Here is a 23,206-nt window from a genome sequence, read left to right as displayed (position 1 = left end):
CCTGTGCCCAAGCCCAACCCTGCAGCTCCAGAGAGAGAAACAGATGCTCCACGAAAGGTACACAACACAGAAACAAAGGTGCTGCCTGTGAAGGGGAACCTGAACAGTCTTAAACCTCCACAGATAAGCAGTGACCAGAGCCCCGGCTGTGGGACGTCACTGTGAGGGCTGGCTGATCACACTCCCCTCCCGTGGGAAGGGAACCATCCCTCTGTCCCCTCCCAGCTGCCTCCTGGGCCGTGAGCCTATGAAGGGTTATGCCTGCCATTTCCATGCCATCTGCTACGTGCCCATCGAGCGTCACTTCACAAAATGGGAGGCCTTAACCCTTCCAGGGCTACACTATCTCAGGGCCAGGCTGGGCAGAGCTGCAGCCCTGACCACCAGCTCCATCAAGGCCCGTGGCTGGAAATGGCAGGGAGGTTTTCCACAGAAAATTCCAGTAAGGACTAGAAAAGCCCTCTCTGTTCCTGGAAGAAAACGCTGAGTGGAAACTGAGGAAACCGAGTATTCATCTCTTGTCATTTTCATGAGAGCACCCAGCAAATATGATGACGTGGGCTGGAGGCCCTGCCCACACTCCCCTCCAGCCCACACTCCCTTCGTCAAGCTCCTCCCTACAAGCATCCCACAGCATCACAGAGCTGTGGAGAGGATCACAGCCAGCAAGCAGGGAGACCTACTGCTAACACAAAAGTTAGTTTCTGGTCTCAATGGAGCCTGTGGGCCTACCCACAAACAGTCCTCACAGCACGTCCCGCACAGCTGTAAGAGCTGGGACAGGAATCCTATTTCTACCCTCCACCCTGTAAACAGAAATCTTCCCCCAGGGGTGAGGATGGGAGTCCTGGGTACAGACAGACAGCTATATCTGCAGCAACCTCTGGGTGACAGCTGAGCTAAGCTGTCCCATGAGGTGTACACAACAGGTAGGAACTCCCATCAGTGCTCCTTTGGCAAAATATGCTACCTAATAAGGTGGAAGGAAAGCCCTTGCCTTGGCCAGGAGGCCCTGGAGGTGGGCTCTCTGATCCCATCTCCAGCCACCCCCACTCCACCCCCACACTGTTCTCTCAGTTCTGGCCACTCTCTCTCCCACCTCAGGGTCTTTGCACCTCTGCTCCCCTGCCTTGAGGGCTCCTCCCCAGGTCTATGCTGATACGAACAAAGGCACTTGTATCTCCCATCCACACATGCCCTTCAGTGGGTCTCTACTCCCTTCCTGCTTAATCACCTCTTGACATTCTATTTACTCATCCCTCTGCCTGCTCCTATCCCCAAAAGAACAGGGGACACCTCTTTGTTCAGCACTACCATCCAAGAGCTCATGGACACACAACGCTTAGCACAGAAGAGGCCCTCAATACACATTTGTTAAACAGATTTTAAAAGGCACTTTCAGGCCAGGAGCAGTGGCTCAGGCCTGTCATCCCAGGACTCTGGGAGGCCAACGTGGGAGGATCACTTGAGCTTAAGAGTTTGAGACCAGCCTGAACAAGAGCAAGACCCCGTCTCTACTAAAAATAGAAAAATGAGCCAGGTGGCATGGCACATGCCTGTAGTCCCTGCTATTTGGGAGGCTGAGGCAGGAGGATCTCAAGCCCAGGAGTGTGAGGTTGCTGTGAGCTAGGCTGACGCCACGGCACTCTACTCAGGACAACAGAGTGAAACTCTGTCTCAAAAATAAATAAATAAATAAATAACTTAGAAAATTTAAAAAGTGCTTTCAGAACTCCCAGTTATCATCCTCCCATCAAAATGTTAAATAAGCCAAAATGTCTTCCTGGTTAAATAAGCCAAAATGACTTTATGCCAATAGAAAAGATAATGATCAAAAACAAACAAAACCCTTGCCTCACATCATGTATGGAAATTAACTCAAAATGGATCAAAGACCCAAATATTAAGAGCTAAATCTACAAAACTCTTGGAAGAAAACACAGGGGTAAAATGTTATGACCTTGGATTTGGCAATAGATTCTTACATACGAAAACCAGAAGCACAAAAAAGGGTAATTTGGATTGCATCAAAACTAAAATCTTTTGTGCATGAAAAGAGTGAAAAAACCATCCAAAGAATAGGAAAAAATATCAGCAAATCATACACCTGACAAGGGTCCAGAACATACAAAGAATATATAAAGAATTCTCACAGCTCAACAACAAAAAGACATGAAACCCAATTCAAAAATGGGCAAAGGACTTGAATAGACATTTCTCCAAAAAGAGACAAATGGCTAATAAGCACATGAAAAGATATCCAATATCATTAGTCATTAGGGAAATGCAAATCAAACCACAATGAAGTACCACTTCACACCCACTGGGATGGCTAGAATCATCAGAACCCTCACGCCTTGCTGGGAGGAGTGTAAAATGGTGCAGTGACATGGAAAACAGTCCAGCAGTTCCTCAAAAAGGTAAACATAGAATTACCGTATGATCCAGCAATCCCACTCTTAAGTATAGACCCAAAAGTATTAAATACAGGTATTCAAACAAAAACTTGCAGCTGACAGTTAAAAGGATTATTCACAATAGCTAAAAAATAGAAACCCAAATGTCCATCAATGGATGAATGTACAAAGTGTGGTATATTATTCAATCAATGGAATATTATTTGGCCATAAAAAGGAATAAAGGGGCACAAGTCGGGGATGAGAGGGACCTGCTGGGCATGCTGGGAGCCAGCCCTCCTCCAGCCCTGCTCCTTGCTTTGTGCCCACTGGCTCCTGGGTGGCAGGAATGGGGAGATCTCAGGAGACTACAAGCACGGCCCACAGCTGAAATTTGCAAGTATGGGTTAGTGCTGAGCAGGACACACGCCAAGAGTAGGCCAAACTTGCATTCTGTGGAGAAAACCTAGTATCAATCAACATGTTGGACTGACTTACATACCACAACACAAAGTGCACAAGCTAACACATTTATAAGCCTTGAAGAAATAATTACTCTAGGGTAGCTTCTGCTCGTTTGACCACTGAACATCGTGTGCCCCGACTGTTCACAGACTGTCCTTTCCCATCAAGTCCCTTCAAGAATGGACCCAAAGGAAAACCTGGGATGGCCTCTGGAAATTCCCTTCTGAACTCCCAAACTGACTGCTTGTAATGCTACTGCTGTGTCTTCGGCTGGTGACAGGGAAGAGGAGGGTTTCCTCCGTTTGGTCATTCAACAATGCTTACTGCCCAGATCATGTGCTTCTGAGTTAAGAAAGGGCAAGGTAGAGGCAGGACGCCCAGCCTGGGACCTGGGAGAACCCCAAGTCAGCCCCACTGCCCTCAGACAATGCCCTGGGCTGCATGACAAGGGACGACCTCAACAAAGGTGAGCTTTAAGACACAAACAATATAAGAGCTGCATGGCTTTGGGGACTCCCCCAGTCCTCCGCTCTGTCTCTGGTAATGCCCAACACCCCCAAATGGTAGTGACAGTATGCTGGCACCAGCAGTAGGTAATGAGCACTGTTAACACTGACAATCTTCAACTATCTCTAGGAAACTGGCACAGACTGAGTCCGACCTTGTCTCCAAGGAGCTCTGGGAGCCCCCTGCAGGGTTAGGGGAAGCAAAATTACGCAGGAGCCATGGATAGCAGTCTGGTGGTTCCTAAAATAATTTTAACACAGAGTTATCATCTGATCCTGTGCTGAGTATGGTATACACTACTAGGTATATACCTAAAAGAATGAAATAGGCCGGGAGTGGTGGCTCACTCCTATAATCCAAGCATTCTGGGAGGCTGAGGTGGGAGGATTGCTCGAGGTCAGGAGTTTGAGACCAGCCTGAGCAAGAGCAAGACCCCGTCTCTACTAAAAATAGAAAAAAATTAGCCAGACAACTAAAAATATATAGAAAAAATTAGCCGGGCATGGTGATGCATGCCTGTAGTCCCAGCTACTCAGGAGGCTGAGGCAAGAGGATCGCTTGAGCCCAGGAGTTTGAGGTTGCTGTGAGCTAGGCTGACGCCATGGCACTCTAGCCCAGGCAACAGAGCAAGACTCTGTCTCAAAAAAAAAAGAATGAAATATAGGCATTCAAACAAAAACTTGTACATGAATGTTAAAAGCAGCACTATTCACAATAACCCAAAAGTATAAACAACCCAAATGTCCATCAATGGATGAATGAACAAAATTTATATCTACACAATGGAGTATTATTCAGCCATAAAAAAGAATGAAACACTGACACATACTATAACACAATTAACTTCAAAAACATGATGCTGAGTGAAAGCAGTCAGACACACAGGGCCACACAGTGGAGGACTCTATTGATATGAAAAGTTCAGGCAAATCCACAGAGAAACAAAGCAGATCATTGGTTGTCAGGGCTGGGGTGGTACTGGGGGGTGGTATTGGGGGGTGGGGGGAGTGACTGCCAATGGGTATAGTGTTTCCTTTTAGGGTGAATAAAACGTTCTGGAATTAAATAGTGGTACAACTGCACAACTCTTGGACATTAAAAAAAAAAACAAAACACTGAACTGTGCACTTAAATGGGTGAATTGTATGGTATGCAAATTACATCTCAATTTTTTTTTTTTTTTAAGTTTTTTTAAGCATCAGGGAAGTTTGGTTTTGTTAGGAAGACACTGTGGAAATGTTTTCCTGACACAAGAATCGCTTGACCACATCCACATTTTCTTGCCACCCTCAGCACAGTGGGCAAGTCAAAGTGTCTAAATCTCACACCGTGCAGTCAGTGAGATGCTGTTAGATGGGGGATATACCCCTCAAAAAGTCACCTGCCAACTCTGGCCTGGGCATGTCTCAGTCTGTAAAAGGAAGCAGTTGACCCAGGAGGTCTCCAAGCTGCCTCCGAGTTCTAAGACATCTCTCAGTTCTACGTTCTTCTCCAGGGCCAAAATGTTGCTGACCGGCCCCTGATGGTAGCAAAGAGAATCCCACAATGCTCTACTGGGTTCAGACAGCCATTCGCAGAGTCTCCACTTAAGAGCTCTGCGCCCGCTCAGCTTCCTCCCCATGAGGCCTAGGGCAGGGTACGGGCAACCAGCTCCAAGGACCACTGCAGGGGCCCGCACTGTGTGGTGATTAAGGAAAAATTCTAACCATGTAGGTCAGTGTTGGGAAATCATGAGAATGGCCATAGGGCAAAGGCCACCCAGCCAGGATTATCCTCTGCCTCTGATCCTCACAGAGGACAAACTCATCCTATTTAGGCCTGGGCTTTTCAAATGAGTGGCCAATAAGAATGATTTGTTTACCCCTGAGACTTGAGGGGAAAGGCCGGGGCAGCCCTACAGAGATGGCATGGCCCGCAATCCCAGGGGGACCCGCCTCCCTCCATGTTCTCTAGGAGGTGGCTGTTAAATTCTGAAGTGGCACTCAGTTTAAAGTGTCCAAGGAGCTGACAGAGGCCCACTGGACGAGTCAGACCCTTCATTCCACAGATACCAGACCCCAAACACTCACCTGGCTTTGGGGTACAGGATGCTGGTCCTACCAGTCGGCCATGGCTGCAGCAATGTCAAAAGGCAACTTGCATCAACGTGCTGACCAACCTAAAAGTTAAGCACAGAGAAAGAAACACTGAGTTTCCAAGGAAGGTTTCTGGAACATACTGGCAGTTTTAAATGTCTCTGACCCCTGAAATTACACAGCAAAATTTCACATTTCCACCAGAGCTTTGCCCCTGCTACCTTCCACAACAGAGACAAGTGGAGAAAATAAATTTCTACCAGTCTCTGTATGAACTGATACGGTGCTAATCAATAAACGCCAACATTCCAGGCACTGACTTCACCAGTATCGACAAACACATGAAGGCATTAAGCAGCCCCATGCTGAAATAAATTATTATTATTTTTTTTAAGAGCCTCACCCAGGCTGGAGTGAAGTGGCACAATTATAGCTCACTATAACCTTGAACTCCTGGGCTCAAGCAATCCTCCCACCTGAGCCTCCCAAGTGGCAAGATCTATAGGCATGTGCCCCCACATCTGGCAAACTGGGTTTTTTGTTGCTGTTTGTAGAGACGGGGTCTCACTATGTTGCCCAGGCCGGTCTCAAGCCATCCTCCTGCCTCAGCCTCCCAAAGTGCTAGGACTATAGGCATGAGCCACCTCACCCAGCCTACAATTATTTTTATCTTTCATATATTGAACACACAGATAAATGGTTCCAAGTTTTTATGAGAGTATTAATGACATTAAAAACAGAAATATTAATACCTAACATTTAATAGGTGCTTAGTTAGTAGCATGTTCCAGGTAATCTGTTCAAACACAGCATCTCTTTGAATCCCCAAGATCACCTTAGGGGTGGGTACTGGATCATGCCCTCTAAGGGATCTGATGAGTCTGACATTCAGGAACTTGCCCAGGTCACAGAATATGTAGGTGGTGCCCAGGACTCACCCAGGTCTCGCTCTTCAAACATGACCTCTTCACCACCACATTTTCTGGCACGGACCCCAGAGAAACCACCCACCATTCCAGGCAGTACTGAGTTTTCCCTCAAGAAAGATGAGGGCAAGATGTGCCCGGGAACTTGTGGGCTACACCTCCCCCACCCCCCCTGGAGGTGACTTCACTTCCTACCCCAGAGGTCATCTCCATGGGGCTCACGCTGTCCAGGGAGGAAGGGGCTGCCTGTCTTACAGACAGAAGAACTAAGGCTCAAGAATGTTCAGGCACTATCCCAAGTTCACAGACAGAGCGACCCCAGGACTTTCACTTCTGATTTGTGACTTCAGACGTCCAGAGGCTGAACCTCCTGAACAAGCCAAATCCCAGACTCCCAGGCAGTTCTGTCAGTTGTGCCTTGCCAAATAGTGTCAACATCACCTCTGTTGTCATTCTTTGTACCCACATGACTACCAGGAGCTTGCTCTGATATGAAACCTTTATTTTTAAACTGGGTTCACGGCAATTCAGTTCACGGATGGTGAGAAACACTCCCACAGGAGAACTTGCAAAACAAGGACGGGAGTCAATACCAGTGAACTACATGGTGCCCTCCTAAATGAGCCCAGGGCTGGCTGTGGTCACTGCCAGGGCCAACTCCTCAGGAAGAACCCTTTCTGCCACTTTTTTGGGCCCCATTCAGGCTCGGAAATCCAACGGGTGGTTTCAATCCTAATTCATTCATACCTGCTGAGCTGAGGCCCCTGTGCCCCAGAGGTGGGAAGCCTCAGAAGCAAGTGCCCAGTGCTGCTCTGCTGCACGGTCATGGTCAATACATAAAAGTCAGCTGTGTTTCTATATACACTAGCAACAAACAACCAGAACACAAAACCTTTTAAAAATCCATTTACGGTCACATAAAAAATGTGAAATACTTGAGGATAAAGAAACTACAATAAAACATCACCCCAAAAAATGAAAGAAAATCTACATAAAGAGAAATGCCTGGTTCGTGGGTCAGTGGATCAGACGGTTATCAATTCTCTCCCAAATTGATCTACAGGTTCAATGCAATCTCAATCAAAAATTCCCAGGAGGTGTTTTTATAGAAATGACAAGCTGATTCTAAAATTTACGTGGAAAGGCAAAGGAACCACGATAATGAAAACAACACTGAAAAACAGGAACAAACTTGGAGGACTTACCTTACCTGACTTCAAGACTTAGCATAAAGCTACCACAAGACAATGTAATATGGACACAAAGACACACAAGTAGACCAACAATCAGAATAGATCCACGCATGTGCAGATGACTAATATTCGACAAAGATCCAAGTACCCTACTCTGTGTGACCATAACACACGTGAGACAGCATCTTCCTGGAGGGGTAAAGTACCCATGCATGGAGGAAGGTCAAATCACAGCACACACAGTGCATCGGGTATACTGTGCAACAGGCAAGATGTCGTAAGGTAACCTCAGACTTCTGCACTCTACCACAACTTTCTAGTCAAGCTTGGGGCAAATTCTTTCTTGCAGTCACTTGGATTGAAATCTTGAGTTGCCCTCTTGGACGGACTCCTCCCACTATCCATCCATCCATCAGGAAAGCCTGTTGGTTCTGCCACCAAACACATCTAGAGTCCAACCACTCTTCACACCTCTCCACATGCCACACTGTCCTCCCTGCTGGTACAGAGGCTTCCAAGCTGTACTCCTGCTTTCACTCCTTGCTCAAAGTTCACTCAGAGGGAAGCCCTGTACTGTACTCTCCTGGCCCCAGAGGCCCTCCTAGAGCCCGCCCACCCCATCCCCCACCTGTCTGTCTGCTCACTCTGTGCCAGCCAAACACGCCCCCCTGGCCACGCCTCTAACCCACCAGGAACCTTCCCACTTTGGAGCCTCTCAATGTTTTAGACAAAATCCCAGCTACTATGTCATTTCAGCAATCAGTTCTTCAATCTGCATCCCAAATTGAAAATGACCTTTAAAAAGGTCACCTGAACTGACACCTGAAAACTTAATAATCTTTTATTGCCAACAAATGCCCAGCCCATATTCAGTTCCACAGAATTTATCAGCAATGTCTGCATACTGGTCTGCCCTAATGGTAGCTGCTAAGGTGTCTGCACTAGCTGCTCCCTGCACCTCAAGTACTCTTCCAGCAGATGGCCGACCCCTCCGTGTGCCACACATCCTCATCTTTGCTCAAATGTCTCCCTTGCAGAGGCCCATCCTATCCACTGTCCACTGTCCACCCCCCTACCCTGATCCACGCGCTACATAACACGGTACTATGTCGTCTAAGGACTTTCTCACCCAGCAATAATGTAAATGCCACAAGGGCAGGGATGTCTGTCTGCCTGGCACCTGATTTTACTTCAAGCACCTAGAACAGTGACACATAACTGGTGCTCAATAAATATTTATTGAATAAACAAGCAGGGAAGGTTTAACACTGAAGGAGAAGGCACTGATCTGAGGAGCCCACAGCAACAGCCCCTCAATATAGTTAGTATGAGATTCACAAAGGAGCTGCAACCAAGCACAGACCACTTAGCATTATCAGAACTAGGTACATGTCCTTAAAATGAATTGTAATCACTTTTCACTGATCTATCATTTGGACTGTTTTGCCATCCACCCCACAGTGGCCAGGTTCAGAGAGCTTTTACTGTTTTTATTTCCAACCCATACATTTAAAACAGTATCAAGTAACCCTTAAGTACACAATTACCAACTCATGAGAGACTCTTCTGCTCCCTTGATAAATCATTATGGTTTGGCTTTGACCCTGCACCTGGGTACTCCACTTACTTACACACACACACACACACACCCCATGATCCTACGACTTCCCATACTGAGGGAAGATCACACTTGGAGAGAAGGTAGCCATGGTGATTTAAAGTCACTGCACTTTGGGCAATAGAAGTCCTTTGTTGTCATTTTATCCTCTTGAGCTCAGGCCGGTGAGCTAGGCTTCCTTTTAACTTGAGGGAAGGAGGCACAGCCAGACAGTGGCCATGTCTAGGGAGCTCCGGTCCCATAGGGGTTGCAGCACCCGTGGCCCGTACAAGGACAGCACCTCTGGGGCTGTTGGCACCTGATGGGGAAACCTGGGCTCTACAAGGTACCCCCACAGGGCCCCCTGTTGTCCCTTCCACAGGCTGAGCCCCATAGAAGCTGTTGCACACCTCCTCAGTCACCAAGCACTTGTACTGCCTCTAAAATTGTTCAACTAGGTCTGCAACCAAATATTTGCCCACTTGGCTCCAATCCAATCCTGGAAACATGACATTAGGCCCAATAAAGTTCAACATGAAACCCAATGATACTCTGCACCTTCTCCCACTCCTCTCCCTACGTCTACAAAGTTTACTTGTCCTCCAAAAACTGAGTGCCCCCTTCACAAGGCTTGCACACACCCTCTCTGCTAAGAGACCTAGTAAATGCACCACCAAAATGTCAAGGAGAGGAACTGCCAGGCTCTATCAAAAGGGGGGAAACTGAGGCAGGGCAATAGTGGAGAATCTGGGGTTTTTTTGGGTTTTTTTTGTTTGTTTGTTTTTTTGAGACAGAGTCTCACTCTACTGCCCGGGCTAGAGTGCCATGGCATCAGCCTAGCTCACAGCAACCTCAAACTCCTGGGCTTAAGCAATCCTCCCGCCTCAGCTTCCCAGGTAGCTGGGACTACAGGCACACACCACCGTGCCCGGCTAGTTTTTTCTATTTTTAGTTGTTTGGCTAATTTCTTTCTATTTTTTTTAGTAGAGACGGGGTCTCACTCTTGTTGAGGCTAGTCTCAAACTGCAGAGCTCAAGCGATCCTCCCGCCTCGGCCTCCCCGCATGCTGGGATTACAGGTGTGAGCCACCGTGCCCGGCCTATAGTGGAGCATCTGGATGAAGACCAGAGGCCATGCTGTTCCAATGTGTGCTGGGTGGGAAAGGATTAGCTTTGGTCACAGATTAAGTTTTCTAATCTGGGGGTTGGCACACTACTGCCTGCTGCCTGTTCTGGTAAATGAAATTTTCCTGGGACACAGCCATGCTGACCACACTGTCTAAGGTTGTTTCTGTCTATAGAAGAGCCGAGAAGGGGCAACAGAGACAATAAGGCCTCAAAACCATAAACACTGAGTCTTGAAGGATGATCTGGAGGAAACTGCATGCCTGATGGGCTGTGCTGAGCATTTAAAAGGCTCTCAGTAAACGGACACAGGTGACCCTACCCAGAGCAGCATGTCACTGACAAGAAGTCAGGAGAGAGGCACAATGAGGAGGTGCTCAAATCAGTCCCACAGGACACAGGAAGTACTTGCTCTCCCCAAGGCACAGAGCCTCATCAACCCTCCGTGTCCCCACGGAGTGGGGAAGAGTATGACTCGGTAGACTAGAGATGCAAAGAACCTGCCCCAGGAGGACCAAGGAGCCGACGGTGAGGCTGGCTGCACAAGCCCATCCTTGGCAACCAGAGCTGGCAACAGGGGCTGCAGAGTTCCCATCTCCGCTCTCAAGCTTAGACACACACTAGGGTGGCAGCCAGTATGTGCCCTCAAGGACCCTGGTCTGCCCCTGCCTGTCATCCCTCGGCTTTGGTAACCATAGCCTCACTGAGGGAGGGCTTGTCCATTCCCCACACTGAGCCAACACAGCCGTTCCTAATTCCCCTAAGTCCACCCAGTGCTCAAGGCACCTCAACGTGGCTTTCAAGGCCCCACCCTGGGTGCACATATGTGCATGTTCACAAACACACATACTCCATGCTCCCAGGGCCAACCTCCTGGCCTCCTCTGATTCCTCAGACTCACCACGCCTGCCTCCACTGCAGGGCATTTGCACATGCTCTTTGTGCACATGCCTTTTGCACATGCTTTCCTTCCTCCTTTTCCTCCCACCCATCCTTTGGGTTCAAGTGCCTGTTACTCAGGCCAGCTCTCCCCAAGCAGCCCCTCCCAGCACTGCAGACTACGACGCTGAAACTAGCTATCTGACATTGAGTATCCCACTAGGTTCTCTTCCCAAAGGCTACACGCCCCACAGAGAAAGAGCTCTTGCTCATCTCCCCATCTAACACCCCCAATGGACACGGAGGAGGACATGGCAAATTGGCATCCTGCGTGAGGTGTTAGTACCCAACCACGAGGTTTCCACTAGTCTTAAGGCAAAAACATAACAACATAAATTCTGCCCTTAATTAGAGTAGCAAGTCAATGCCAGGAAGAAGCCACATGGAGATAGGCAAGGCCACAGTGACTGCACACTCCCTGGGGTGAGCCCAGGGCTTCCCAACGGTGGAGCTGCCGGTTGCACCTCCCTCACACAGCTGTCCCGAGGTTCCAGAGGCCACAACGGCCTCCCTCTGGCCACCACTGAGAATCAACAGCTACTGCAGCACTGGTGGCACCCACACCCTGCACTCTCCTCCTCCTTTCCGGTTGGTGAGGTTTAGTACCCCACCCTAAAACCCCCAGTTACAGTCCTCACATGGACCCAGAGCCCTGTCCTGCCCTCTGGAAAGCTTGGACTCCACCACCACACCCTCGAGACCATCCTGAGGACCAAGTGACAGGCCCTGGCACCAGGCACCAAACAGAAGCAACTAGTTCTTACTTTCACTACTATAGGTAATGTTGTTCCTCAAAATACCTCAACTTCTATCTGGATGCTTCTAGTGTCTCTATCCTTGTTCCCCAGCGGTTGCCCGGGCAGTGCACACAGCAGTTCAAAACTGTACATAAGCCCCCATACTGAAAATGCCCAGAAATCAGATGTTTACATGTAGACAATGCTGAGAATTTAAGAACTATTTGAATGTTTAAGTGTTTAATATTCAGGATGCTTGATGGGTTGCAGTATTAAAAGGACACCTGAAGAAAATGTTACAAGAACAAAAGAGGAAATGACTTCTAAGTTAATAATAAGGATCTAGGAACTGGTTTCTCCCCTCCTATATAAACACACCAATAAAAATATCAATGTGCCATATTAAGGGAATTCACTGACAAATATTATACCTACAGGAAAACGAGAATTACCTGCAATCCCCAAGCAGTGCCCTGGGACAGACTCTTCTTAAATTCCCTGCAGATTTCAGGTCCTAGGATCACCCCGCCAAGCAGGAGGAAGCGTATCCAGGTCCCATCTCTCCAGGGACTGAAGAAAACCCACGGAATCTCTGTGCTCCAACACTCCGCTCCCAAAATGATGTTACAATGACCCTTCTACAACCATACGCATCTTTTTTTTTTTTTTTTTAATCCCCCCTAGTAACTGGCACAAGGCAGACGATCAGTGAGCGCCTTTGTCCCTTTCTCCCTGAGCTAATTCTTAGAGGATAAAATACATGTAGGATGCAGGGTATTTCTGAAACCAAAAAGGTTCAATTTTTTTTTTCTTTACTGTGGTAAAACATACTTAAAACTTACATCTTAACCATTTTAAGTGTACAGTTCGGTGGCATTAAACATATTCACACTGTTGTACAACCATCATCCACCCATCTCCAGAACTTTTTCACCTTCCCCAACTGAAACGCTGTCCCTGTTGTACACTAACTCCACATCCCCTTCTCCCCACAGCCCTTGGCACCCACCATTCTACTTTCTGTCCCTATGAATTTGACAACTCTAGGAACCTAATATAGGTAGAATCACACAGTAGGTCCTTCTGAGTCTGACATATTTCACTCAGCATAATACCCTCACGGTAGAGACACCTGCATCACTTTAACACTTTGGGGCCAAAGTGTGTAGAAAACAAACTCAATGAGCCTGGTATACCCACAGCGTCAAACAAAACATGGCTCTGGAACCCTGCTCCCAGCCCAGCCATGCCCCTGGCATGCTCCATTACCAACAGTCCTTCCCTCCACTTCCAAATAAGCTGCATGAAAAAGCACTGGAAACTCTTGGGATGGACCCTAAGAATGCCAGCCTCACCCTAGATCTTAGCTGCAGAAGCACGCTACCTCCCTGGGGACATACCTGTTTCAGCCTTGTCCCATTGCCAAGGGAGTCAAGAAATGCCTGTTCAGTGAATGGTGAAGATGACTAGATCATCTAGGGCACAAACTTTTCTTCTAAGGGGAAGCCAGAGACATCATAGCCCATCCCAGATCCACTTCCTAGAAGTAGACTTGGGGAGCCTCACACAGGCCCCACAGGGGTGTGAGCCCTGAGCTCCAGTCACGTTCAACTCTAGACAAGGGAGACTCCAGACAACCAGCTCAATAGTGCCCACCAATCAATGTCACTGAAGAGGAAAATGCTAACTACGTCCACCCCTTGAGTTCTGAGCACCAAGACCACCTATCTTGTAGACAGAGCCAGGCCCACGGGAGTGCCACACTGGGCAGCTGTCTGCCAGCCTGAGTCCACAGATGCTGCATGGAAAACAAAACACCAAGTGATACCACTTGAGGTACCCAACTTGAACAAGGAGGCAGAGGATGTTAGCCAATCATTTCAGATCAGAAATGCCCAAAGCACCCCAATTATCTCTCGGTCAAGTACTCCTGAATAGACTAAGAAGGAGAGAGGTGAATATGATTGGGGGGGTTCCCATCTAGTTTGCCTTGGGCAAGTGTGTCATTTCCTTTGCATTTGCATCTGTGTGACCTGTGACCAAAAAACTCACAGTCCTCCTGCGATGACACTAATAAGGGATTGGGAGGAGTCTGAGGAGGGAGCATCTGAGTTGCCAGAACCAGTGAAAATGGGAAAATTTGGGAGAAAGGATCATAAAAAACCCCACCATGGCCAGACGCTGCCAGGCATGGTGGCCCACACCTGTAATCCCAACTATTCGGGAGGCTGAGGTAGGAGGATCGCTGAGCCCAGGAATTTGAGGTCACAGTGAGCTATGACTGTGCCACTACACTCCCTGGGAGCTGGACAGCAGAGGGAGACCCTGTCTCTAAAAAAAATAAATAAATAAACAAAGAGCCCCACCTGCAGAAGACACCACCTCCATCATAGCAGAACACCAACAGTTCCAACGGCAGCCAGCCTTGTCCCCAAGAAATCGCCACCCAAGTGGCCTCTACATTGTACACCACCTCAACCAGCTATGTTAGCTTTATAGTCACCTACTGGGTTTTTTTTTCATTTCATGCCTAGAAATAAAACCTCCAGCCATTCTATTCTTGTGGCAAGTTTCCAAGTTTGGTTTTCAAGAAGCAGTAACACCTTACCTGTCATATACCTGTCACCACCTGGGAAGGTGAGAATCCTCCCTTCACCAATGGACAGAGCATCTGCTACCTCTGAGTGGTCCCAGGCCCCAGTCACAGGTGTGTCACAGCATCAAAAGCAAAGCCCCCAGGTGAACACCTTCTCCACGCCATGGGAATAGCACTCAAGTCACCAGAGGTGGCCACTTTGTGACAACACAGGCACCAACCCTGATCTACACATTCACCAGCAGGGCAAAGACCAGTAAATTACCCCAAGACTCTGCAGAGCACCATCCTCCTGAAGGCCCCGTGCCCAGAATTTACTTCCCCATTCCAGGCGTCTGCCCTGTCTTCAAACAGGTCCTGGTGAATAAGCCGCTGACTGCAGCAATCTGGGAACCTGCGCAGGTGCTACCCCAGGAATCCAGCCTGAGAACCAGTATCTCACTTTCCAGGATATTTTTCTTTGGGAAAACTTCTGCAGCTGTTCAAAAGCACCCAGAGGGAGGAGCATTCCAGGAGGCCCCCACTATATACAAATGAAGACTAAGGCCTGCGGGAAATTTCATGGTCCTGAAATCCAAACAAAATCCACCCACAGTATGTTCACGGTAACTTATCCTTGTAACATCTAGGATGACACTGACCATTCTGTTCAGCTAGCAGCAACTAGGATAGCAGAAATCTCACCAAAGAGGGACAGACCATCCTGTGGCCTGGTGGAGGATCCAGTTTTCACCTTTAGTTCCCCCATGCCCAAGGAAAGGTGCCCCTGTGGCACTTGGGCACTTCCTAGGAGGCAAGACTGGCCACCTTCTCACTACCAAAGAAAGCATCCACCAGCCGTCACACTGCAGCAGCACAGACCTGCAGCCTCAGATGGCCTCTGCCACCATTATCCCCAAGGATCCTCCAAGGCTGGTAACAGAAGACCGGGAACAAGTTACAGACATCTATTTAAACTGGTGGTTCCCAGAATACTAAAGGGTCTACCTAGATCCAAATCCGGAGTGGCCAGTGAGTACCCAGCAAGCGGCAAGGTCAGTGTCATCCACCCACAAACCTTCCAGACACCTCCAAGTCCAGTATAGGACAAGAGAGTGGATTTGGCAGGCCTCAACGTCCCCATACACTTTGCAACCACTCTGCCCACTCTGCCACCCCTACCCTCTATGAAACAGAATTCTAGAAATCCACCAAGCTTCCTTTGCTAAGGGGCAGAATTCAACCTCTCTGACTATCATGTGCCAAGTTAAACAGTCAATTTGGCAAATTCTCAGACGTGGCCGAAGCGCCACCAGCCACACCACAGTACAGCACGTACAGCCCAGGGCTCCCAGGGGCTCACCAACAAGCTGGTTCCTAGTTCCAGATGCTTCATCACTGCCACAAACTCTGATGACGTACCACAGCCATCATAAAAAACAGCATGATTGACTTTAAAATGTAGCAAAGTATGAAGGAAGAAACTGTAACAATAGCAACATCTATCAGTAAATCATGGCTGGTGCTGTACATGCCAATTCAGAATAGAGAGATGCAGGCTCCATAACTTCTTGACAATGTATCGAACAACAAAAGCATGACTGGAGGACACCCAGAACAGCAGGGGCTCCTGAAAGTGTTTCATAGAACTTTCAGGTCTCCTCACCATCCCCAGCCCTTACAAGGTAAACTGAGGCCAAGCTGAAGGAAGCAGAGCATCCCTGAAGTCTTAGATGAGATGAGGAAGAGATGAGGGTGGGCTGCCCCTGACTTCTCTCAGCAGGCAGAGCCTCCCACAACCCTACACCTCCCATCACTTAATCCTCACAAGAGCCCCATGGGTCCCCAGTCTCACAAAAGGGACATGAGGCTTGGGGAGAGGAGGTGCAGGTGGACATGGGGCCCTGCCAGTTAGGGGGAGTTCTGCTTATGTGGCCAAGTAGCCAGCTTCTAGGGAGCAAGCAGGAAGGAAACTGCCCCAGGTGGTCAGATGCCTGGACAAACTGCTCCAAGAGGAGCGGGACATCAAGGAAACCAGGAGCCCCCAAATACGCTTGCTGCTGCTGCCTCGAGTGGGTGTTTTCCTTGCTGGTAAGAGGCTGAAGTACTAAGACGCTAATGTGTTTATAAGGTATAATGCAAATTTCACTCCAATCTCTGCCTTAAGAAGTCCATGAACACACTTGAAGCTCTGATTTGGGTGGGGGGGGCAATATACATAACCTAAACTTTTGTACCCCCATAATATGCTGAAATAAAAAAAAGTCCATGAGCCTATGTAGCCTCAGACTATCCCCTCAGCGGACTATGCCTGCATCTGAGACTCAACCCCAGAGTAAGCCAGGGAACCCCCAAGAGTCAGGACTGCCACACAAAGCCCACGTCTGCCACACAAAGCCCACATCCGCCACGGACTAGACTCTTTCCTCCCCTTCCCCACACCAGAATGGCTGCACATGTCAGGCTCCTCTGCAGCGGATGGGGCCGGCGCATAATTTGCCCTTCACACGTCTAAGGTGCTGGCCTTCAGAACTCAGACTACCCATCCAAGAGAAGCACTGCTCTACGTATGGTCGGGTTCCCGCATGGCCCACATAGTCTATCTCACCCCAATGTCCCTGAAGCACAGGCCTGACTGGATGACCCAACCACAAGCAATACATCCCCTAGGAAGTTGGCCTGGACAGGCCAGAGGGCCTGAGGAGGAGCAGGGGTGTTCCCACATCACCTGCCATCAGTATTCACCTGCTCACTCCCCTTGCCTCACCTCACTGGACCAGCCTTGCAGGGGATCCTCCTGACTCCTCTTCTTCCAAGGAGGCCCATCCCACTGCCAAGGCTGCCCTCGCATCCTCCCCTCCCCTTCCTGCAGCCACCTCATAAAGACCCAGGCCCGCCCTCCCTAACCCTTACACCGTACCAACATCCAGCCTGAGAGCCAGGCCCTGTCTGTCCCCAGGACAGGGTCTGCTATGCCCTACTCACAGTCCAGGCCTCGTCCTGAGTGTTCCTCAGGCTTCGGTGGGGCAGGGAGGGAGGGCCGGACCTTTCACTGAGAAAGCTACTGCTGGGCACACAGATTCAAAGTGCTATGGAAAAGCCCACTTACGAAAACTTCAGGGACACCAAGAGAATCATCTTTAATATGTTAACAAAAGGTTTTGTTACTGAAAGGGGAAAAGTGTAACAGTGGCTAACAATTACTGAATTCTTTATTCAGTGCCAGGCGAGGTGCCAGCACTTTACATGCCTGAGTTCATTTAATCCTCATAACCACAGAACAAGGTACCACCATCATTACCCACGCTTCACACGGAGGTACTGCCACTGTCACCCACACTTCACACAAGGTACTACCACTATTCACAAGAGGTGCTGCCATTATTGCCCATCCTTCACACGAGGTACTGCCATTATTGCCCACACTTCATATGAAGTACTGCCACCGTCACCCATACCTCACACGAGGCACCCACCTGTTACCCACACTTCACAGGAGGTGCTACCACTGATACCCACACTTGACATATGAGAAACTGAGGCTGAGATGTCAAGGAGATGGCTCAGGGTCACACAGTTAAAAAGTCAGATGGGAACCCAGACCCCCCAGGTCAGCCAACTCCTAGGCCCAGGCTCAAAGCTGAAGCAATGTACCACCAGGGACAATCTGACTGAGACCAGCCTCGGGCTAGATCCTTCCCAAGGTTCTGGGGAAAAGTCCTCAAGTAAAGATGTAAGGACCGGCCGGGCGCGGTGGCTCACGCCTGTAATCCTAGCACTCTGGGAGGCCGAGGCAGGTGGATTGCTCAAGGTCAGGAGTTCGAGACCAGCCTGAGCGAGACCCCGTCTCTACTAAAAATAGAAAGACATTATATGGACACCTAAAAATCTATATAGAAAAAATTAGCCGGGCATGGTGGCGCATGCCTGTAGTCCCAGCTACTCGGGAGGCTAAGGCAGTAGGATCGCTTAAGCCCAGGAGTTTGAGGTTGCTGTGAGCTAAGCTGACGCCACGGCACTCACTCTAGCCTGGGCAACAAAGTGAGACTCTGTCTCAACAGAAAAAAAAAAAAAAAAGATGTAAGGACCAACACAGACCTGCAGTTCCTCTGCTAAGTACACACTAACCCTTTACTGAATTGCCAGAAACTCCCAGAGGAGTGAACCCAGTTGCGCAAACCCACGCGTCCTCGTCTTTTGCAAAAGGCACTAAAACCCTCAGAGCATTGCACGGACACAACCACCCACCTGACCTCTGTTGACAAAACATTTTTTTCTGAGTCCCTGTCTGCCAGCATACAAGATGAGGGAAGGGGCTTGAAGGACGTGATAAACACTCCCCAGCAGCCTGTGTCATAAACCAGGATCGATTCTCATCTTCATTTCCAAGGAGACATACATACACGCACACCAACCACATGCTTAGGGCACTGCAGCAGCAAACCAGGGTTCCTCAGCAGGGAGTGTGAGTGCAGAAGTCCCTTCCTCCTTCCCCTCAAATAGCATTGAGCACTCACACATGTGGGGCAGTGACCAAAACAGACACAGACCAGTGGGAAGGTGACAGGTCCCCTGGCCACTGACACAGCAAGGAGAGTTTGGGACACAGCCCAGGCCCAGCTAGGAGGGCTTCTAGGGTGGGCAGTGGCCAGGACACATCCTAGCCCTCCCTACCTGACTCCCACCCCTAACCCCCAAATCAGGACCATGACAGGGTCTTAGTTATCACCAGCCAGATGCCAAGTCATCTTTATCCAGGTCCAAATCACCAAGGCTCCTTTCCCTCCTGTGACCACAACCCCTCCCCATCCTCAAAACCAGTGTCATGGCGGGACACCCACCTGTCTTCTCCCCCAAACTCTGCCAAAAGAGCCATGATTTGAAAACATTTGAGCAATGCATGAGGCAAGGAAACTTCCTAAAACCAGCAAGCAGCAGCTGTTAGAATAATTCATGTGGCTGTTTCAGAAAAGTATCATAATCACTCTGGGTCTTTCTGGAAAAGTATCCAAAACCTCAAGCTGGAAAATCCTCAAAATCTAGAAAATGCAGGTTCCCAACCAGCTCCCCGGGCTCTGGGTTCACATCAAGCCTCTTTCCAGACCCTCAAATTGCTAGAAAGCTCTTTCTCAAGCCAAGTTAAGGTCTGTGTCCCTCTAACCTCCATCCATTACTACTTCACTCATGAGAACAGAGCAGAACAAACTTTTCCTGTGTTTGTGAGATGGTCCCTGGGATATTTTATTCATTCAACTACTATTTATTACACTTTCACCTAAAACAAAGCACTGCAGTTTGGAGATGGGGGCACGCAAGGACAGATCAAGTTCTACCCCTGTGGAGGCAGCCAATCAGACAGTGGACTCCCACATCGCAATCCACTGCATCCTCTCAGCCCACTGAAGCAGAGATTAGCTGCTCGGGATCACGGGGTATCTCACCAACACCCAGCTTGCCCCAGAGCACCCTCTCCAGAACCCAGCTCACCTCACCTCTGCCCAACCACCCCTCCAACTCAGCACCTCTAAAACCAAAGACCTGCGATCTGGGGGCCTGTATCACCCTCCAGTCCTTGCTCAACTGCCACCTCTCAGACACCTCTCCCACCTACCCACCCTCTCCCTCAGGGTGCCTGGATGTTTGCTTCATGGCACCCTAGCCTGTCTCCCTCATGAGACTCTAAAACTCCCCCACCCAGGGCAGGAATGGGCCATCTCCCCCATGACTGGACCCCAGCCTTGCTGAGCAGGAAAGGGACTCCAACAGTTGTCGAACCAACAGATGAATTGTCCTCAGCCCCTGGTATCCAGTTAATCCCACCCAATCTTCCTGCACAGTGTCTCTGGCACCTGTCCCTGCTTTTTATTCCCTGTCAGGCAAATCCAAGGCCATATTAGCTTATGCCTGCCTTTTCCCCCACAACTGGCTTCCTTGCCCAATTGAAGGTGACATTCTCCTGCTCAGAAACCTTTGAGGGCTCTCCATGCTTTTAGAATGAAGTATAAACAGTCTCCTATTTGAGGTCGTCAACAATAACCACAACAACCTGTGTTTTCTGACCTTATTTCCCAGTATGACTTCCCACAAATACTGAAGTACAGGAGGGTGAACTGCCGACTCCATCCCTCCCTGACATTCTGCTAATGCAGAGTATGGCATCTCAAGCCTTCTCCACAGGAGCGATGGGTGCCCTAAGACCAAGAAAACCATCTCCCTTCTCAGAACAGTGTGCATCTGTGGCAAACAGGTCAGATGCCCCATCTTTTTCAGGTCATGGCATGTAATAAGGATTATGTTTGTACAGCACGCTGGAGTAAAACAAGGCTATTCACAGCCTGAGGAGCCGGCCAGGGGCTGGGGCCACCTGGCCACAGGGACATCTCTGCATCCCTGGCACTCATGCCAGCCTACCGGCTGGGAAGCTCTGCCTAGAGTCCCACAGCCAGTGAGTAACACATCTCCTGCTCTGGGCACTTCACTGTGTGGTGATGGAGATTGCATTTCCTTCCATGGGGCGCCTACCAGAGTAGCCTACCTAGGCTCTTAAATGTCAATGAGATTAACTTTTAAAAATAAGTTTAAAAAAACAAAAGCCAGTCTGGTTCACAGACTCAGAAGACTGTTTAAACAGATCAAAGTTCCCTAATTTTTCTAAGCAATTTAAGTGTCCTTTTTTCTATGGCAATAAACCAAGGCAACAGGGTGGATAAGCTCCCAGTATCTTAAAATTCACAGAAGGTGGGTGCAAGTCTCTGAGCTGCTCACTCAATGCTGAGCTCCTTCCCCAGGTGACCTGTCCACTTTTGCTGCCTTTTGGGCCAAGGTCACCTGATCTTATCTCTAGAAATTAAGAGGAACCTCCTCTGCACTCCCCAAGGAGAAGAGTAAGCCTGCCCAACAGTGCCAGCAGCAGGAAAGGCCATCGGTCCAATCCTAAGCTGAGACTCTGGATCCCCAAAGGTCTCCTGGAACCCACTTCCCGATCCGTCCGCTCTCAACTGAACAAACATGTTCAATTCCCTTCACCAGGTTTGAAGACCACTCCAGCAGCCACAACTGACTCCTTCAGATATAAAGGATATGCAAGAAATAGGCTAGGCTCGGTGGCTCACACCTGTAATCCTAGCACTCTGGGAGGCTGAGGCAGGAGGATCGCTCAAGGTCAGGAGTTCGAGACCAGCCAGAGCAAGAGCGAGACCCCCGTCTGTACTAAAAATAGAAATTATCTGGACAACTAAAATATATACAGAAAAAATTAGCCGGGCATGGTGGCACATGCCTGTAGTCCCAGCTACTCGGGAGGCTGAGGCAGAAGGATTGCTTGAGCCTGGGAGTTTGAGGTTGCTGTGAGCTAGGCTGACACCACGGCACTCTAGCCCAGGCAACAGGGTGAGACTCTGTCTCAAAATAAATAAATAAAGGATATGCAAGAAATAACCTCCCTTAAGGTTTTTAGCAGCCAAGTTGTGCTGTTCTAGAATCATCCAGCCTCCTCAGCAAAGTGTTAAGGCCCTTGCTCTTGCCTTGGACTAGCACAGACGACCATCGGAGCTGGTGCAAGACCTGACATTTCGTCTGTCCTTCCCCATTTCCATGGGCGTTTTTTTTTTTTTTTTTTTTTGCATTTTGAAATGGTTACCCACATTATCATCTGAAGGATGTCTACAAATCAAGTACAATTACTTTATTTATAATAGATGAGGGAAAATAGTTTTATGCTCTTAAAACTTAAAGCCATCACCCACTCATTTTCAGAACAAGAAACACTACGAGTTTGTTTTATTTTTTTATAAGGCAGCTCTAAGTTCTTCCTCCCAGTGTCCTGTACCATCTCACACTACAGACACCCACAATGACCTCCGGATTCAAAAAAGGGACAAAGCCCTGAGGAAGGAAACTGGCCAATGGATCTACATAAATAAAGTAAGGAGGAAGCTAAAACAAAACAAAATTAACCAAGCCACAAAGAAATCAGTAAGAACAAGAGAGATCAGAAAGACCAAGCAAGCTCCAGGAGGGAACAGGGAGCTATGTACTCCACTGGTTCCTTCTGCAAGACAAGCTTGGGCAGGCCACTCCTCCACTTGGGCCTCAGTTCCCAGGTTGGAGCATCAAGGGCTGGCCCTGCGCATCTTGAAGTCCACATGCCCATTGTTGGGTTCAGTGGAACAGAGCAGAGAAGAGAGTAAGTCCCAGGTAGAATCCTAAATTTGTCAGCTTCCCAACTACCAAAAATAGCTACATTTCTAAGGCTATGGCCTAACAAATACAAATTGACAGTAAGGCTACAATTATATTTCAATCTACACTAAGTTATTAATAATATCTTTGCCCAAGAAAACTTCAAAAGCAGACCAAGCAACTCCTAGCACTGACACCTCAGGCTCTCACCCTGCCCCGGCCCCCTAGACTTCAGCATCAGGAAATGTAGCTTTTACAGTGGGAAAAGAGACAAAAGCAAAAAGACTCAGTACAAAAAACTTGACCAAAGGTCTAGGGAGGGGAGGCAGGAGATAGATGATCCCCACATAAACTACTGGGAAGGTCAGTTAATCAGATAAGCATATTAAGGAAAATGCCAAACACACCAGCAGGTTTTCCCTAGGTTACAGTGAATATAAGAGAATCCCAGGGAGGGGGCTGGCTACAGAATCCTCTGTGAGAACCACATC

At 48.7% G+C, this 23,206-nt stretch overlaps 1 protein-coding gene across 3 annotated transcripts in view; it reads right to left on the bottom strand.

Annotated features, from left to right (window-relative positions):
- The window catches only part of GATAD2A (GATA zinc finger domain containing 2A), a 95,317-nt gene that overhangs the window by 50,366 nt on the left and 21,745 nt on the right, over window positions 1–23,206 (bottom strand). For all 3 annotated transcript variants that reach the window (XM_069477218.1, XM_069477219.1, XM_069477220.1), the window contains exon 2: window positions 5,438–5,526. The gene's annotated coding sequence lies outside the window, so the exon portion shown is untranslated. The remainder of the gene's footprint in view (window positions 1–5,437; window positions 5,527–23,206) is intronic.

Source organism: Eulemur rufifrons, chromosome 2, assembly GCF_041146395.1.
Source record: "Eulemur rufifrons isolate Redbay chromosome 2, OSU_ERuf_1, whole genome shotgun sequence".
Classification (NCBI taxonomy): domain Eukaryota; kingdom Metazoa; phylum Chordata; class Mammalia; order Primates; family Lemuridae; genus Eulemur; species Eulemur rufifrons.
The sequence above is the reverse complement of the archived record's forward strand: the minus strand, read 5'-3'. Positions and strand labels throughout refer to the sequence as shown.